This window comes from Elephas maximus, chromosome X (assembly GCF_024166365.1).
Source record: "Elephas maximus indicus isolate mEleMax1 chromosome X, mEleMax1 primary haplotype, whole genome shotgun sequence".
Lineage (NCBI taxonomy): Eukaryota > Metazoa > Chordata > Mammalia > Proboscidea > Elephantidae > Elephas > Elephas maximus.
The window spans coordinates 160,525,152-160,540,131 of NC_064846.1; the positions used below are offsets into that span (position 1 = coordinate 160,525,152).

Consider the following 14,980-nt stretch of genomic DNA (forward strand, 5'->3'; position numbering starts at 1 on the left):
CACTTAGAGCCTCGCCGTTTTCCCTTCGTGGTCTTAGGCAGGTCACCCAACCACTCTGTAAAAATGAATGAGCTACACGAGGGGTTTCTAAAGTTGCCGCTGTGTCTCCCCATCTTCTCTTGTAGATATGTGCAGGTGTTTATGAGGCCTTTTTTCAGTGTCAGCTGCTACGAGCTCTGAACTCTGTTTTTGATTTGCTTTTTAATTTGAGATCAGCATACATTGATTTCACTCGTTAGGAATCATTCAGTGTTAAATATGTCAAACTAGTGATCAGTTTTCTGTTAGAGGTAATAGCTTGTTCATCTCAGTTAACATGCCAACTAATTGTTTTCCTGTGTCTGTGTAAGGGAAGAAATGTTTCCATTAGTCATTTGCCAAATACACTTGCTGCTAAGTATTATGTGTGTGTTTAGGCAAGAGAGGAAAGGGCTGTTTCTAAAAGGGTCCTTTTGCTTAAGGGCTATCTTGAAAAATGTGTTGGTTTTCTAAAAGACTTAATTTCTAGATTTATTTTTGACCCAGATAAGAAATAATAACTTTGTACATTTCTTCAGTAATAACTCTGAAGTCTCATTAATAAAAGTGTTAAGTGGTGATAAGATAATGTGGGTCAGAGAGAGAAGTAATGATCAAAACGGTGTTCACTGTAACTACAGATTATTTGGTACAATAAAGCAGATAACTAAGAGACTAGAACAGTGACTAAATATTACTTTTCAATGACAGCAGAATTTAAAATTAGAATGAGATAACTAAAATGTGGCATGTGGATCAGAAACTAAAGCAAAAGGGGTTGAAGAGTTTTTTTTTATGTAAGCAATTATCTGACGGGAATGATCTAGTAGATAGAGAGACACTGATAACACAAGTGTGAGAGTGGGAATTACTGGAACCAATCCCTGCATCGGTGAGGGGATAGGGTGTAGCATACATATGATGGGGTGACCAGAGAGAGGAGCAGAGTTTATCCATCAAAATGGGGAAGACAGGGTCTATGTTTCCATTGTTTCTTCTCTCTCAGTGAAGCACGAGGCATGGTCATCAGCCGAGAGTGCAGATAGAAAGGTGTTACTGGAGGTTTGAGGAGAGAGAAGGTATGGAATAGTCCTTCAGGAGAGAAAGAGTGAATGGATCAAGGATTTCTAGATTGTCAGATAGCACTAAGGGGCATTAATTTAAAGTGAGTTCAGTCAGCATAGCTGGGTGTTTTTCTCCAGCCACAGTCAGCTGTACAGGTGCATCCTCTGAGTAGGCAAAGAGACAGATTTAATCAGAGCTGGGATTTTGCCAGGAGCCCTGGTGGCACAGTGGTTAAGCATCCTTGGCTGTTAACAAAAGGTTGGCAGTTTGAACCCAGTAGCCACTCCGCGAGAGAAAAGAGCTGGCGACCTGCTCCTCTAAAGATTTCTGCCTAGGAAACCCTATGGGGCAATTCTAATTTGTCTTCTAGGGTTGCTATGAGTCAGAATTGATTTGACAGCAATGGGTTTGTTTTTGTTTTGGGGGTTTTGCCCAGCAAGAACAATGCAGTGAGACAGGGCAAAGGATTAATAGTTAACTCCTATCTTAAACTGTTTCAGATAAAGAATCAACAGGGATAGCTCCAAACTCCTTGTATGTGGCCAATACCCCTTGATACCATAGTCAAATAAGACACTATGAGACATAAAATTTATAGACCACATTCACTTTTGAATAATGATGCAAAAATACAAAGTACAATGAATCCAGCAATGTATAAAAAAAAAACATCATAACCAAGTGGGGTTTATTGCAGGAATACAAGGATATTCACTGTAAGAAAACCTAGTGATGTTTAATTTACCTCGTTGATAAAGGAGAAAAACTGGGACCATTTCAATAGATATAGGAAAAGCCTTTGATAAAATTCAGCATCCATTAATGACTGAGAAAATGAAACACTTTTTAGTAAACCAGGCATACAAGGGAACTTTGTTATCATGATAAAGGGTAATATTTGAAAAAAGTATACTTCATATCATAGCTAATGGAATATCAAGGATCCCCCATCACCCCTTCTATTCAGTATTGTACCTGTGGCCCATGCAACAGATAAGAGAAAGAAATGAGGTATAGAATGATCAGTATTTGTAGATGTAAGTTCCACAGAAAATTGAAGACTATTAGAACTAGTCAGAGTTCTCAGTTTTTAGAGCAAGTTCACCATCTATAGAAGCCCTGGCGGCACAGTGGTTATGCACTTGGCTACTAACTGAAAGGTTGCTAGTTCGAACCAGGGCTTCGAACCAGTTGGGTTCAAACCTCTGCTGAGTTGGAATTTTACATGTATTTGTGTGATTTGAAATGGATTACTTCTCACAGGTGTATAAACTCTGTGGGGCAGGACCAAGCATTTTTTAAAAATCACCATTTTATCTTTAGTTCCTATTGTTTTTGTTAGGTGCTGTCAAGTTGATTCTAACTCATGGCAACCCCATGTGACACCATAGAACTGTCCCATAGGGTTTTCTAGGCTGTAATCTTCACGGGAGCAGATTGCCAGGCCTTTCTCTCACGAAGCCACTGGGTGGTATCAAACCACCAACCTTTTGGTTAGCAGCCGAACGCTGAACCGTTGCACCACCAGGGCTCCTTCCTTAGCCCTTAAACCAAAGGAAAAAAATTGTTGCCGTTGAGTCAATTCTGACTCATAGTGACCCTACAGGACAAAGTAAAACTGCCCCATAGGGTTTCCAAGGAGCAGCTGGTGGATTTGAACAGCCAACCTTTTGGTTAGCAGCTGTACCTCTTAACCACTACTGCCACCAGGGCTTAGTACCTGGCAGTTATAGAGGTTTTAAAAATGTTTGTTTATTGAGTGAATAAATGACTGAAATAAAGTACTCAACATATAGTCTGTTATTGCTGTAGTGCTTAATACACAACAGCTTGTGGTGTTATAATTAAGAAAGCCTTGACCGCACAACCCTCTTCTGGGGGTTCTTTGAACTTAATTGCACGGCCATAAAAAGAAACTGGGCCAAAGTTGCCGCAGCCTGTTCGTCCTTTGTCATAACTCCAACTTTCTCCGGGAGGAACTGATCTAATAACCACTTGGAGAGCAAGAAAAATGTGGACTGGTGAAGAGCACAGATCTTTGGGGCACACTGAATCCAAGTAAGGGCAGAGGGGCATTTTTAGTCCGTGGTCTGACAGAGGCTTGTCTGGTTTGGGCATCGATTCGAGAAAGGGAGTGTTTGGTTGCTGACATTTTTTCCCCCAGGCGTAACCCAGGCCCTTGCTTTCTGCCATCTCCTACTTCAACTCTTTCAGTGGGGCAGGGAGGAAGGCTTTTTGCTGTGCCCTTTTCAGGACAGCCTTTAAATATTTTAGTGTCTCAATAGAGAACCTCTGAGGGAGCAGGAGAGCAGTGGGATGCAGACCCCAAATTCTCATAAGACCAGACTTAATGGTCTGACTGAGACTGGAAGGACCCCGGTGGTCATGGTCCCCAGACTTTCTGTTGCCCCAGGACAGGAACCATTCCTGAAACCAACTCTTCAGACATGGATTGGACTGGACAATGGGTTGGAGAGGGATGCTGGTGAGGAGTGAGCTTCTTGGATCAGGTGGACACTTGAGACTATGTTGGCATCTCCTGCCTGGAGGGGAGATGAGAGGGTGGAGGGGGTTAGAAGCTGGCGAAATGGACACGAAAAGAGAGAGTAGAGGGAGAGAGCAGGCTGTCTCATTAGGGGGAGAGTAATTGGGAGTGTATAGCAAGGTGTGTGTGGGTTTTTGTGTGAGACTGACTTGATTTGTAAACTTTCACTTAAAAGCACAATAAAAATTATTTAAAAAAATTTTAATGTCAGATAAAAAAAAATCAAATAATTAGGAAAAAAAATCCAGACTTCTCCATGTACAAAGTGAAAAGTACAACAGCGGCCCATACTGGGGTGAGATTTACAGTTGTCTCAAGCTTTGCAGGGTCCCAAAAGATCATCTGGTCAGACCACCTAGCCTCATTTACAGTTAAAGAACTCCAGCTGAGAGAGTCCAAGAGACCTTTGTCAAGGTCATCCTTCTGGTGAGCTGACAGTCCCATGATAAGCTCTGTCTTGTTGGGACCAGGCTGGCGGGGTGGAGAGAACTACTTTAGGTACACCAGATTGCTGTATCAAATGAAGTTGCGGTCTCCTTACTCCGTGTATTAAAATAGCGAAACTCTTAATAGGCTATTTCTTTGAATATTCTATACTATTTAGTTCTGTCATGTTGTCCTTGTCACTTATTTTATTCCCAAAAATGCATTGCCATCGAGTTGATTCCGACTCATAGCAACCCTAAAGGACAGGGTAGAACTGCCCCATAGGGTTTCCAAGGAGTGCCTGGTGGATTCAAACTGCCGACCTTTTGGTTAGCAGCCTGATTTCTTAACCACTTCGCTACCAGGGCTCCCCCAATGGATAAAAAACCCAAACCAAACGCACTGCTGTCGAGTTGATTTCTGACTCACAAGAGTGGCTGGTGGATTTGAACTGCTGACCTTTTGGTTAGCAGCTGTGGCTCGCCATAGTTCTTAACCACTGTGCCACCAGGGCTCCTCACAATGGATAGGGAGAACATAATGTTCATAAAATGCCGTTAGAGAAGTGGTTCTTCATCAAATGCATTAGAGACCCATTTGAGATGAAAGCGGAATACCCTACCCTGTCCTGAGAAGAGTGCTCACAAAAAAGTTCCAGGAGTCTCACAGAGCTCCCTCCCCCTCCCAAAGCCCATCAGCAGATCCCTGGAAACCCAGGTTAAGAGCCCAGATACAGAGTGACATGGGATGTCTCAGAGCTCCCAGTCCAACCCAATGAACTAGAAGTCAGTCTTACCATTGACAAGATCACATAGTGACATCTGCAGTTCTCTTGTTAAGACGAAAGGTACAGCACAGCTCCCAGCAAATCTTGAGTACTGAAGACTTCAGGTCTTGGCTACGAAGACCCTACAGCCCCTCTGAGTTCGAATGTGTTCTCTAAGTTTCCACATACCAGGCTAAGGACTTAGAGCTCAGCGATCCCTCCACCTCACTACAGGAATTGTTGCGAGAGGCAAAGAATTACAATCTCCAAAAGGTTGGCAGTTCAACTCCACCAGCCACTCCTTGGAAACCCTATGGGGCAGTTCTACTCTGTTCTATAGGGTCACTATGAGTAAGAATCGACTTGATGGCAATAGGTTGGTTGGTTGTTTGGGAGAGTGGTAGGGAGCCCTGGTGGCACAATGGTTAAGTGCTTGGCTGCTAACTGAAAGGTTGGCGGTTCGAACCTACCAGCCACTGGTTCCTAGCAGTCTGCTTCCGTAAAGATTTATAGCCTTGGAAACCCTATGGGGCAGTTCTACTCTGTCCTGTAGGGTTGCTGTGAGTTGGAATCAACTCGACGGCAGTGGGTTAGAGTGGTAAAGTTGTTGACACATTCAGTTGTAGCTAAGGGGCCCAGTGGGTTTCCGTGAGTTTTGAGAATTCTAAGATGAGTGTTGTGGTCTGGGACAAAGCTGGAACGAAGTGGATGCCTGAAATGAAATGCTTGGCACCCATCCCAGTTCACTTCCCTGGAAACCACCATTCAGTCGTCTGAGATAGTGTAAATGTCTAGCCCAGGACACCTGGCAACCTGTGCATTGTTTGTAAACCGAGAGGGGGGAAATCCATTAAGCAGCGATTCAGAAAAAGACATCCTTTGAACGTGAGAATGGTCTACCTGTGATCCCCTTAGGTAAAGAATGAGGCTGCTGCACATTAAAACTTGAGTTTTCCAGATCATTCTCTGAAATGTCTGAGGTTTACCTATCAAATTGTACAAAATCCATCTTTTAAACTAATGTACGAAGAGTTATACAATCAGTAGTCTCAATTATAGATGCAGTCATTTTTAGACAAATGCTGGTGTAAGTCCCACTTTAGAAACATCCCAAGTTCAAGGCATTGCCCTCCCACCCCCCTTAGTATTTTAAACGGTAATTGCTAGAACAAAATTCTGGTACAACAAATGAATTTGGCCAGTGTTTGTAATAGGATTTTTTACTTTCTACTTTACCAGCATGGTGGTGCGTAATCATGTATTTTGCACATTTATCCTAGCCTCTTCTGGATATTTCATTTGAATAATCTAACTGTACTTCCCTCCCTAGGAACTGAGCAAGGCAGTGCCATGCACTTAGGGATTTTTTTTTTTTTGTCTTTATCCAACACTTTTTTTGATCAGTTGCCAAGCAATTAAATAAGTGTTATATATACCCACTGCAGTCAATTCCAACCCATAGTGACCCTATAGGACACAGTAGAACAGCCCACAGGGTTTCTGAGGCTGTAATCTTTATGGAAGCTGACTGCCACATCTTTCTTCCTCGAAGCGGCTGGTGGGTTGAAACGGCCTAGCTTTTTGGTCAGCAACTGAGTGCTAAACCACTGCACCACCAGGGATTTTTTAAAAATAATTTTTATTGTGCTTTAAGTGAAAGTTTACAAATCAAGTCAGTCTATCACATATAAACTTATATACACCTTACTACATATTCCCATTTACTCTCCCCCTAGTGAGTCAGCCTCCTCCCTCCTTCCAGTCTCTCCTTTCATGACCGTTTTGCCAGTTTCTAACCCTCTTTACCCTCCCATCTCCCCTCTAGACAGGAGATGCCAACACAGTCTCAAGTGTCCACCTGGTACAAGTAGCTCACTCCTCATCAGCATCTCTCTCCAACCCATTGTCCAGTCCAATCCATGTCTACTGAGTTGGCTTCGGGAATGGTTCCTGTCCTGGGCCAACAGAGGATTTGGGGACCATGACCACTGGGATTCTACTAGTCTCAGTCAGACCATTAAGTCTGGTCTTTTTATGAGAATTTGGGGTCTGCATCCCACTGATCTCCTGCTCCCTCAGGGGTTCTCTGTTGTGCTCCCTGTCAAGGCAGTCATCGGTTGTGGCCGGGCACCATCTAGTTCTTCTGGTCTCAGGATGATGTAAGTCTCTGGTTCATGTGGCCCTTTCTGTCTCTTGGGCTCATAATTATCTTGTGACCTTGGTGTCACTTAGGGATTCTTAATCCAAAGGAGAGAGGACTAAGGGTGAGGGTGAGCCTGAAGCCTCTGACCTCTGTCTCTTGGAGCACAGGAAAAGGAGCACCCAGAACTGACTGCCTGGGGCACTGGGGAAGGCTTCACAGAGGAGGAAGGGAGATCACAGGCCTGGAGCAGAGCATGTGTGGCCAATGTTAGTTAATTTGGGTCCCCCAGGAGCAGAGTGTCAGGTAATTAGGTTAGATGTGGGAGGAAGAGCCAGCACATGATGGGTCTCATACAGCAATAGCAATCTAGGGGATTTAGATTCTGTCTTGTAGGCACTGGAGAATTCTGAGCAGGGCAGCAAGTTCTGAGATTCTAGATCTTTCTGTGACCACCCTTTGTAGAGGATGGGTTGGAAGAACTAGAGGCAGGGAGACCCAAGAGGGAATTTATACTCTGCCATTTTTGGTGCATAGATGACAATATTCAACTCTGTGCCCACAACAGAAATTGAATTGTAAAATGGTAAATGTAAGTAATTTGGTGCTATCATCAAGCATGTATATGCCTTTTGCCTTAATATTATTGCCTCAATCTTGCACATCTTTAGTCCACCATGGCCATATAAGCATTCATGGTTGTATCAGTCAAGATTATTTCCATTGCAAAGAACAGAAACCCACCTCCACTAGCCTTTAAGCACAAAAGGTAATTCATTGCTCAAACAATTGCAAAGTCCAGGGAATGTTCTGGATTCAGGCGTGGCTAGATTCGGGAGCTCAAATGGTCAAGTATGTCTCTTTGCTTGGGCTCATCCCGTGTGGTGGAGAGGTGGCCCCTTGGCAGCTCCAGGTTACATTCTTCCAGAGTAGTGGACTCTGCAGAAAGAATGCCTTCTCTGTAGTAGCTCCAACCAAAGTCTTGACTAAGAATGGCTCTCAGGTGGTCCATCTTGGGTTATGCGCCCATCCTTGAACTGTGCCCAGATTGGTCAGACCTGGGTCACTTGTCCATTCTGCACCTGGGGTGGGGGACAGGCAGTGATGGGGTCAGAACCATGCTGTTGGAGCAGGGAGAACTATAGAAGGGGGAGCAGGGCTGCGCAGGCAGAGGCAACAGCACGTCCATCAGGGTAGGAGGAAGTGAAGAGCCCTGGGGGACACACATTCTCCAGTGTGCTTTGAACCTCCTTTTTGGTAAAGAAGGAAACTGAGGCCCAGAGAAGTTAAGTAATTTGCCCAAGATCACATAGCTAGTAAGTGGCAGAGCAGAGATTTGAACCAGGGTGTGTCTTTATCCCACCTGCCGTGTGGAATGGACCTCAGAGTCCTAGCCAGACTCTGCCCAGACCTTCTGCTCAAATAATTTCAGAGACAGGCCCTTGTTACAACCAGGCCCATTCTGTTTGGACGGTTCTAAATGTTAGGTAGTCTTACATTGAGTTGAAATTTGACCTGAATTTACTTCTTCCTCACGAAGTAACAAAGAGCCCTTGTTTCACAATGATTAAGTACTCAGCTGCTAACTGAAAGGTCCACAGTTCTAGGGACAAAAGACCTGATGACCTGCTCCTGTAAAGATTACTATCTAGGAAACCCCATGGGGCAGTTCTACTGTGTCGTGTAGGGTGGTTGTGAATCGGAATCAACTTGATGGCACACAACAACAACACAATAGAAGTCAGAATTGACTCGACAGCGCAACAACAGCAACATGGAGTAACGGAAAACATCGAATCCCTTTTTCAGAGAACAACCTTTGAGTTCTTTGAAGATGCTGATTTGCTAACTCTTAAGCCTTCTCTAAACATTCATTTTCTTTCCCTATTCCCATGAGACATCACTTTCGGCCTCTTCACTGCCCTGATCACCCTCCTCTGGGTATGTTCCTGCTAGTGCATTTCTCTTTTACGACAAGGTACTTGACGGTGACAGAATATTCTGGATGTGCTCTGTCAGTTCAGTGGGATGCGCAGTCTCCTTGTTTTGTCCTTGGGTGGTACAAAAGGTTAACATGCTTGGCTGCTCACCAAAAGGTTGGAGGTTCAAGTCTACCCAGAGGTGCCTCAGAAGAAAGGCCTGGTGATCTACTTTTCAAAATTCATCCATTGAAAACTATAGAACACAGTTCTACTCTGACATACGTGGCGTCACCATGACTCGGAGTCGACTCAAAGGCAACTTTTTGTTGTTGTTTTCTTAATTAATGCAGCTTTGGCTTTTTGGCAGCCACTCACATGCTGTTGGTTGGGTGCTATTAAAACTTGTAGTCAGTGTTACACACTGACTTTTTTTGTACCTAAAAATTTTTTTGTACCTAAGTGTTGGGACCCTGATGGTGCAGTGGTTAAGGGCTCAGGCTGCTAACCAAAAGGTCGGCAGTTCAGATCTACCAGATGTTCCTTGGAAACCCCATGGGGCGGTTCTATTCTGTCCTGTAGGGTCGCGATGAGTCAGAATCAACTCAATGGCACACAACAACAACGAGTGTTGGGGCAAGATATGGCTGGGTCACTGAGTGGCTTCCTTGGGGTAGAGGCAGGGGGATTTGGAAAAAAGAGAGAAGGCTCTGTTTGGATCAAGATTTGTTGGGGCCCCTGGCAGAGGGGGTATATGTGTAAAGGGAGCTGACTCAACCCATATGTGGGAGGGATGACTAATAAAATTAGTTCAGCAAACATTTATTAGACATGTGAGCCCAGTAAATAAGTTCTTGTTGAATTATATTTGGTTCGTTTCAATCCGTTGTCCAAGTCCACGTGCATCCTGCTGTTCTGGTAGTGGCTCAGCATCTATTTTGCAGCCCCCCCCCACCCCTTGTACACACCCTCTGAGGAGCAGTGGATGTCACCATTTCAACATCTCTGCTGTCTTCTGTTGTTAAAATTGGCTCCGTCCCCTGCTTGCTTTGAAAATTTACTTCTCTGTGTGGCCACCAGCCAAGAAGGTTGTGTAGGTATTTTCCAAGTATACAATTATAATGTCAAATATGTTTTTAAACTTCACACACCACCCTAGGGAGTCATGTACCCTGACTTCTCCCATCACCCATCACCCCTGGGCCCCGACCCCCCACTGAGCTTCACTGCTTTAACCTAAGGCGCCTTCGGCCTTCTCAAGCTTCACCTCTGTCTGGTGATGATACTGTTCCTGGTTCACCTGTGTCTCGTCTCTGAGTCTAGCAATAAGTCGTTTCCTTTGCTTGGAGCAGCTCTCCTGTTTTGCCACCTTTTCTCTGTTTAAGTAAAAAATGAGGCTCTACCTCCTGCTTGAAATCATTCTCAAGGTTCACACTGTACATGCCTGCCTGAAGAAGGAATAGGAAGCAGAATGTGTATAATAATAAAACAAACACACTTAAAAAGGAAAATTACTTGTATTAGCTAGTCATAATACAAATATATATCAGTAGATACTATCTACATTTTTAAGGATCTTTGAACAGATATTTCAGAACATAAATCAGTAAAAATACTACCTTTATTATGCATTTATTTATTTATCTAACACCTCACTAGGCCAGGACTTTGGGTGGAGTAGTGAACAAAAAGGACAGACATTGCCCTTACGAAACTTACAGTATGGGGACAGTGCTGAAGACTGTACCAGAAAGACATCCCATGTTCATGGATTCAAAGAATTAATATCATTAAGATGGTTCAAATGATTAACGTGCTCAGCTGCTAGTCGAAAGGTTGGTGATTTGAGTCTACCCAGAGGTACCTTGGAAGAAGGGCCTGGTGATCTACTTCTGAAAAATCAGCAATTGAAAACTTTGTGGAGCACAGTTCTGCTCTGATGCACATAGGGTCACCGTGAGTCTGTGCAGACTTGACAGCAACTGCTTTTTTTTCTTGTTTTTTTTTTCCCTGAGTGTTCAGAGCTCTCTATTTCACTGCTTAAGCCAGAAATACAGAGCGTCTTCTGGATCTCTCTCTCCCCGTGCCCAGTGCCCACTTTCAGATTTCAGTCTACCTTAAGAACAGAATGGGAATACCAGGGGAAAAATTATAAACTCACTGCCAGTTCACTGGTACTTTAAGTTTTTGTCGTCTTTCCCAATCTGCCTGCTACTGTTGACTTTTCAGAGTCCTCTAATAGCTGCTCTGAGCTGTCCAGGTTCTGTAGTTTGAGTGCTGGATGTCAGGGAATGATTCAGGGAGATTTTAATTCTGACTTAAGTGTTCCATCTATAGTCTTAATACATCTGGTCCACTCTCTCAGTGCCAGTTGTGGGTAAGGTCTCCCTTGCTCTCTATTTCCCACATGCCAAGCACCTCTGATGGTGTAGTTGCTGTGCGAGTCCTTTAGCCTCTGCCCATCTCCCAGGAAAAATGTCATCTTTTGCCAGCTGTGACCCCTCCTAATTCCTTTTCCCCTTTTCCCTCTACCCCAAAGAGTAAGAATTCCAGTTTATTATTTTAATACTTCTTTATAAAACAAGGGACCCTGGTGGCACAGTAGTTAAGAGCTATGGCTGCTAACCAAGATGTCAGCAGTTCAAATCCATTAGCTGCTCCTTAGAAACCCTATGTGACAGTTCTGGTCTGTCCTGTATGTAGGGTTGCTATGAGTCAGAATTGACTCAACAGCAACGGGTTTGGCTTTCGTTTTTTTATAAAACAAAAAACAAAATGCCACCCGTCCTGTCTGGAGAAAGGGAGAATGAAGAAAACCGAAGACACAGGGAAAGATTAGTCCAAAGGGCTAATGGACCACTGTTACCACAGCCTCCACCAGACTGAGTCCAGTACAACTAGATGGTGCCTGGCTATCACCACTGACTGCTCTGACAGGGATCACAATAGAGTGTCCCGGACAGAGCTGGAGAAAAATGTAGAACAAAATTCTAACTCACAAAAAAAAGACCAGACTTACTGGTCTGACAGAGACTGGAGAAACCTGGAGAGTGTGGCCCCAGACACCCTTTTAACTCAGTACTGAAGTCACCCCTGAGGTTCATCCTTTAGCCAAAGATTAGACAGGCCCATAAAACAAAATGAGACTAAATGGGCACACTAGCCCACGGGCAAGGACGAGAAGACAGGAGGGGACAGGAAAGCTGGTAATGGGGAACCTAAGGTTGAGAAGGGAGAGTGTTGACAAGTCATGAGGTTGCCAACCAATATCACAAAACAATGTGTATTAATTGTTTCATCAAAAACTAATTTGCTTTGTAACCCTTTATCTAACCAAAACCAAAAAACCCGTTGCTGTCAAGTTGATTCCAACTCATAGCGCCCCTATAGGACAGATTAGAACTGCCCCATAGTTTCCAAAGAGTGCCTCTTGGATTCGAACTGCGGACCTTTTGGTTAGTAGCTGTAGCTCTTAACCGCTACACCACAAAAAATGCTAGTGGTTCATCACCATTGAATGTCTGACCACTTGTAGTCCAGCTGGTCTCAGCCCACTGCACCTTGTAGGTGAGGTCAGTGCAATAGCATATTTTCTTGTTCACGGGATCCACTGAAGATTCCCTTTCTAGGTAGAAATAGTGAAATAGTACCCAGGTAAAGAGAAACCAAAAATGAGTTCACAGAAGAGCAAATCCAGTGCGCGCGCATGCACGCACGTACACACACGGTGGTGCAGTGGTATCCAGTGCACGCACGCGCACACACACACTGTGGTGCAGTGGTTAAGAGGTTGACTGTTAACCAAAAAGCTGACTGTTCGAATTCACCAACCGCTCCTGGAAACCCTAGAGGGCAGTTCAGCTCTGTCCATTAGGTCGCTATGAGTCAGAATCAACTCAACAGCAACGGATTTGGTTTTGTTTATATATAAATATGAATGAAAAGATGTTCCAAATCACTAGTAATCAGGGATGTGTAAATTAAAAAAAAAAAGGCAATGAGATATCACTTTATACCCATCAGACTGACAAAACCACTGGGTTATCAGAAGGGACGACAGACTTGGGGTGGCAGAGTCTCTATTGATGTGTGATAACTGCCGTTGCTATGAATCACATCCAAATGGAACCTCCCACACCTTCCGGTACCCTGCATTAATTTTTTTAGACTTAAAGAGAAGCAAGTCATAAAATAAGTGTTCCTTTTACTGAGTGCGGTAACACCCCAATTTTTTTGTGTGTGCATAGACTTGAATGTGGGGATCCCCCCAAACACATCCTTGCTGACAGCAAAGGGTTGGGGAAATTCTGGCAAAATGGGTCTGGTGAGAGGTAGCCCTGACCCTCAACCAGAAAAAAAAAAATTTTTTTTTTTTCTGGTGAGCAGCCCCTTAATCTGCCTCCCTGTAGTGGAACGAGGGAGGGGCGCAGTCTAGCTTTGCGTGGGGATGCGCTCATCCACCTTAGCAGTTTAAAAAAAATTTTTTTTTTTTAAGCCCAGACTAAAGGAGAAGAGAGGTGACTTTCAGTTAACATGACAGTGATATTTCATAATCCAAACCACACATCGGTCTGTGTGTAAGCCATCACTGCTGTGTCATCGGAAGGCTGTTTGTCTCTGGGGACTGGCGAACGCCAGGAAGGGGCTTTGAGTCTTACTCTGGGTGATTTTCCTGTCCCGGGGTTACCCAACAGGCCTCAGAACAGATAAAGATGCTTATGTTGTACCTTGTCGGTGAATAGTGGTTTTAACAAAGAACAGCAATAGCATACTATTTGAAGAAGACTTGTAACTTCACCCAGCCATTCCTAGACTTCAGTTCTGGTTGACTTTAATATTGATTTGTAGCTGCTGACCGTGTAGAGCTCTGTCAACACTGAATGCTGTTGCCCCTGAGGGCGTTATCAGTTGAGTTTTAGATGTTTTTGTAGAGGGCATAGATTAAAGGAGAAAGTCAGATACCCCTGTATGTAGTTTCTTAGGTGGGGCCATTTGAAGCGATACCAATTTTTTTTTTTAACATGGTAGCTTTCGTAGTAATACTTTGAAAGTCCCCGACGAAGTTTGTGTATGAGTCTTCTTATAAATAATACGGTGTCCTTTTGAGTAATTTTTTAAGCTGGCAAGGCTGTGATTGTTATGACGTATTTTAGTAGATGCATATTTCTTTGTACATTTTCAGGAAACGTCAGCAGAGGGTTTATCTTTATGTGACGCTTTTCCTAACTTCTGCATTTTATTTCATAGTCATGAGTTTATTAGGATTGGCTTATTTTTAAATAACAGCTTTATTGACATAAATTCATATACTATACAATTCACCCATTTAAAATGGACAGTTCAGTGGCATTTAGCATATTCACAGTGTTGTGCAACCATCACCTCCATCTAGCTCCAGAGCTTTTCATCACCCTAACAGAATCTGTGTGCCCATTAAGCAGCCACTCCCCATTCTCCTCTCCTCCCAGCCTCTGGTAGCCACTAATCTACTTTCTGTCTCTGTTCATTTGCCTATTCTGGGCATTTCATATGAGTGGCATTGTACACTCTGTCAGGCTTCTTTCACTCAGCATAATGCTTTCAGGGTTCATCCATGTTGTAGCATATATCAGTGCTTCATCCCTTTTTATGGCCAAGCAATATTCCATTGTATGGGTATAGCACAGTTTGTTTATCCATTTATCAGTTGGCAGACATTTGGGTTGTTTCCAGTTTTTGGCTATTATGAATAATGCTGCTGTGACCATTCGTTTACAAGTTCTTGTATACAGGACTGACTTTTTAGTGACTCAGCTGCCCTTTCAAGTACTGGTGATATCACAGCTTAATAGGACTCCTAGTCTTCCTCTTGCTTAGCGCTTTGTTTTTAGGCACTTAAAGTATCTGGTTTACAGGCTAAGGGCCGGATTGGGCAAGTGCCTTCCCTGACCCACAAGCCTGAGTGGTGGGGTAGGGCCCAGGGTCTAGGTCTCCTGTTCTCAGGCTCAATTGGTACGAAAACACAGAGGCCCAAGAAGACCTGAAGCCCACAATGCACAGATACGTATATGCCTTGCAGGCTGTTTCTGCTTGCTGGTTCTTCTGTTTTGTCACTTGCAGCA

The 14,980-nt window shown here is 43.8% G+C and overlaps 1 protein-coding gene across 10 annotated transcripts in view; it reads left to right on the forward strand.

The window, feature by feature from the left end:
* The window catches only part of PHKA2 (phosphorylase kinase regulatory subunit alpha 2), a 76,164-nt gene that overhangs the window by 3,483 nt on the left and 57,701 nt on the right, over positions 1–14,980 (forward strand). The gene's annotated exons all lie outside the window — the stretch shown is intronic.